The sequence below is a fragment of the Falco rusticolus genome, chromosome 7, assembly GCF_015220075.1.
Source record: "Falco rusticolus isolate bFalRus1 chromosome 7, bFalRus1.pri, whole genome shotgun sequence".
Taxonomy (NCBI): Eukaryota; Metazoa; Chordata; class Aves; order Falconiformes; family Falconidae; genus Falco; species Falco rusticolus.
The window spans coordinates 7717843-7722773 of NC_051193.1; the positions used below are offsets into that span (position 1 = coordinate 7717843).

General features: G+C 45.0%; 1 protein-coding gene across 1 annotated transcript in view; it reads left to right on the top strand.

Annotated features, from left to right (window-relative positions):
* Positions 1-4931, top strand: part of IGF1R (insulin like growth factor 1 receptor) — a 195684-nt gene that overhangs the window by 183048 nt on the left and 7705 nt on the right.

The window sequence follows — 4931 nt, forward strand, 5'->3', positions numbered from 1 at the left end:
ACCGGCTTGCAAGCGGGAGAATTTGGTTAATGTCTGGCAGGGCAAATCTTTGCACCAGTGTTTAAGAGCAAAGGCCTTTTTTGTGCTGATTTTAATGAAGAAGCTCTTCACATGTTAGTTGTGTCTACCAAGACGTTACCCTGACATTGCAGAGATACAGAGTAAAAAAAATAGAATCTTCCTTTGGATTTAGCCACTTCTTTCCATCAGAGCAAGGAACAGTGCTGAATTCGGAACTAAGGCACATCCAGTGGCGTGTGGCATCTTTCTTTGGTGATATAGCTGTGTATAAAATGTCCTGACTCTGTCAAAAATGCAAAAAAAAGAAAAACAAAACAAAAACATTTGAACATATTGAGCTTAGAAGCTTATTGCGACTTGCTTTAGCTCCCTTTCAGCTTGTTTGGTCTTATGTATTAGGACAGACCCCTAAGCCTGCTGAAATTCAAATAGGCAGTTGTAGGAATAACAGTAGGGAGCTCCAGGAATAATCTTCACCTTTGTTCTATGCACATGCATTCGGCACTCAAAGAACGGCTTTTGCGTTACTATGGTGCTTTTTTCTTTGCATGTTTTTGCCTCTTTCCCTGTCTTCCATCCCGTTTTCCCAAGATGCTGTTAAGATGCTGTGCAACACTCGGTAACCTGACAACTGCTGCCAGTCTTGAGCCTGGCGCGTGTCGCTGCTGGCAGGCCCGGAGACCTGGTCTGTAGGCAGAGTTCCTCTCCAGCTGTCTGATAACCGGCTTCTCAGCACCTCAGGTAACAGGAAAACTACTGAACAGACAGAAGGGTGCTTGGAACAGAGTTGCCAAGAGCCCTGAAATGGCGTGTGGATCTTGCCGTGCATCCCCAGCATGTTTCAGGCAACGGCTTTGTCAAGCACTTATGAAACCCTTCGTAAAATAGGGGGTCCTCTTGGTGGGGTTTTTTTTGGAGGCTGCTAAAAAATTCTGTTGAAAGACAGGTTTCTTGGGCATGTCTGTGCCAGTGGAAGGTATTTCTTAGCACAGATCCTTACTGTTGGAGGCTGACTGGTCTGTGATAGTTCATTAATTCAGGAAAGCGAAGCCCACCTGCTGCAGGGAAGTCAGTATGCTTCTTGTGCTTGGTACTGTGTGCAAGCAAGTGAGAAAGGGGGCCAGGAGCCGCAATTCCAAATATCTCATGTGGTAGGCTACAAATGTAGAGATTATTTTTTTCTTTAAATCGGTTTGCCTGGGAAACAACTAAAATTAGGGGCAGAACACAAATTTACCTTTCTGTAGAGAGGGGGGTACACTGACAGACAAAAACCTCCAGAGCGGTTGGAGGAGGTGGGCTGCTGTGGGGAAGCGTAGATGAGAACGGAGAGATGAGAGAGAGAACAATCTACTGGTTTTAACCTCGACGATCACATGAGTGGGGACACAGCCGTGCACGCTCCATCCAGCGCAGCGGTTTTCGTACGGGCCTCGTGTTGCCCCCCCCCACCCACCCCACCCCCCCACGTAACTGCTAGGTGGTGCAAGCAGTCTTGGATGTTCCATCTCTCCTAGGACTGCGATGTTAGTAACGCTTGTTAGCGGCTGTGCTTTCCTAGCCCCTGGCAGCAGCGCGTCGGTAGCTTCTAGCTGGATTAGAGACCAAGGAACTTGAAGAACTGGAGGGGTTCCGTTCTGCAGCCTGGTTGTATCGGGGGCTTGTGCAAAGGGGGATTTTACGGCACAATTGTCTCGCAGTTCAGAGAGGTGGTAAATCCCTGTCAAAGGGCTAAGCACAGGGGGGACGGTATTTCGAGAGGCTTTTTATTCTTGCACAGGGTGAAACAAGACTCAGTTCTGTTTATGCTACACCCTCTTGGCATAGTTTGCATGGTTTTACAGACAGAACCATGCAGTAAGACAGATGGTTCAATAAGACAGTGCCAGGAGAAGCTTTGCTGTTTTTCTTCTCTTCCTGTGTAATAAATTCTGTTTTTATGTACTACCATTGTTATGGCAGTGTTCATCAGGTGATGGCTGTGTGGCAAGAAGGTTTGTTACAGCTGAAGCTCTCAGACAGTGTGTTCCCATGGGGCTTTTAAAAGTTGTGGAGGCTGGAATTCCACTCTGTTTTTGAAGCAAAAATTGCTTCCCCCACATGTATTGTAGATGACTAGACTATTTACGCATTGCTGATTTTTCCCTTTGTTCTGGTGAGCACTCTGTTAGAAAGCAGGGTCTGCTGTGCAGAGGTAATGTCAGCATGTAGCAACAGCAGAATGGGAGAGATCCTTTCACTTTCCCCCGCCAAATTGGTTCTGATGCAAAGTACGAACACCACACTCAAATGGAATGCAGCTTCTATAGTAACTTTGCATTTTCTGTTTTTTTGTTTTCTCGGTACAAAAAGTAACTCTGTTTCTGCTCAGTTCTTTGAGCAAAAGATGCATGAGAGAGACCCTGGCTATTCCTGTATCTCATGATGATGCTTCCAGCTTCCTTGAGCTCGCTTGCCACCAGTCAGAAACATACTTGTTAAAACTGCTCAGGTCGTATTAACAGCCTGTAAATTCTTCCATTGTCTACTGGAAAGTTGGGGTTTTTTTTGTTTAAGATAACGTAAACAAGGCCTTTGAACCCACTGAGTTAGAAAGAAAAAAAAAATCCTTTTATGGGAACTCTGTAGGGTTTTTAAATCTGGAATGGCTTACAAGAAACATCACGTGTCCTTGTTTGTGCTGATGTCACATGCATTACTCCGCTGCTTGTGGTATCTCCTTAGCATTGCCCTTAGGCCTCAGGGCGAAGCGCCAGCGAATACCCAGTGTTCTTGGCTCCCGCTAAGGCTTCTATTCAGGGACGCAGCAGTCAGCTGGAAAGGAAACAGCCATGAAGTAACAGAAATGGATTTTATATATTTACGTCTCGAGCTTTCCTCCTCGTTTGTGGGTGAGGGTATAGTGCGGTTTTATAGTTCGGCTTCACTTTCGCTATGAAAGACTTATTAAAGACTCAAAAACAAGCGGTTGGTTTAGCAGTGTTTACGTGTCTACGTGCCTGTTACAATACAGGATTGAGTACCTGGGGAGTTCGCCCAGCACAGACTGGTTTTGCCAGCTTCTTTTTTGGTGACACAAGGCTGTGCTCAGGTGGCTGACTTTTGTTCATGCACAGTTGTGCCAGCTGAGCTCCAACAGGAATATTTGTGACTTTAAATGCACTTCAAATGAGATTGCCTTTGTTTTGGTTACGGGCTCTCAGCAGTGTTTGCATCCCGAATGCAGCAGCTGAGAACAGTGCACCCTGTGAGGAAATGCAACGCTATTGCCCAAGGAGTGAGTTTCTGGCGGGAGGGGATTGTTTTCCTTTGGGTTTTTTTCAGGCCAGGGTTCCCAGACGCTCCGGACCCACTGTGGGTGGGCAGTGGTGCACAGCAGCAGGCTTCAGAGTCCAGGGTTTTCCAGCTCGATGACAGTTCTGTCAAAAGGTTTGTTCTAGAGCAGGGACTGTGGAGACTGTGTAAGACGTTACTCTGTGGTGGACTGAAGTGTTACTCAAAAAAAGGAGTGATTTTTTTGTTCATTTGTTTTTGTCTTTTTATTAAGAAATAAAACCATTCCGTGCACTGATGCAGAGATCTAGTAAACTGCTGCTGGGGCATAAGGCAGTGAGGGATAATGAAAGTATAAAATCGAATTGCTTGCTTGCTTTATGAAAATCTGTGGCAGGTAGGAAAATGGTATTGTTGTTTTATAGAATCAAACTTAAAGGCTTAGGTGACCCTGGGTAACCTTAGACGGGAAGGCTGGCAGGGATGGGGAAAGGCACCCAGGCTGGCCGCTGGACCAGGCTGCTGGCCAGGCAAGGAAAGGGGCTGTACTGGGACTGCAGGTCGCAGTGCTGGAGGGTACGTGAAAGATTCTCCAGTACATTCCCTTAACTGAAAGAGTTGTCTTCGGTGGTTTTTTTCAGAGCCTTTCTTATTCTACTACAGAAGGTAGTAGTTTTGGCCAGTGGCGACTTCCTACACACGGCATGTTCCTCTGAGTACTGTTTACACAGAGGATTGGCTTGAAGAATTAATGTTAATCTTCCTTTTCTTATTTAAATTTGTCTTATTACTTGTGCTGCCTTATACAGAAGTCATCCTTATTCCACCTTCACAAACAGTGAAATCCTTTCTTGTGTTGTGTTCAAAGCTCAGGGTGATCTCTCAGGAATATCCAATTTTGCTGTGTCATGAAAATGCTGTTTTCATTATGTATGTATTACTGTTTCATTTTGTGGTTTTGTTTTGCCAGCATGGGACGTTGTACTGATCTAATCATGGATGTGCTTAAACAGATGATCTCACACTCCCTAAAATATTAATGCATCCCTGGCCATAAATGAAAACAACATAATTTTCAAATAAAAGATTAGAGAATGTCTTTGAGATTGGCAAATGTCTTTTGGGGATTACAATTAAGTTTAATGTAATTTTTTGTTCTTCAGGAGGAAAAAAAGCAGTGCTTTACTTTGTGTGTTTCCTATTTTAATTCTCTCCAAGACAACACTGATAGGAGAGGGACTGGTAGTTTGAAAAAGATACTCTGAGAGGCACTCTCATGTAGCTGTATGGCTGAGTAAGCACAGGATATTTTGGAGGAAAAAGAGAGAAATGTCAATTCAGAATAAAAGTACAAAATGCTTCTGGATGTCAGGCACCCACAAGACTGTTCATGGGCGAGCGTGTGGACGGGAGCAGAGGAGGTTGCGCTAGGAGCTATAGAAGTAAATCAGTGATTGGAAAGGAGGTCGAGATGTGACACAGGGATCTCAGCCTGTAAAAATTCTGTCACTTCGTCTTCCATCAGAATTGAACAATTTTCTAAAGCGCGTGGTCCGATTGGGTCACGGATGGTTAGGCTCCAGCCAGGGCTCGTAAAACACCTCAGTAACGGGCTTTGCTGTGTGTTTCCTGTGCAG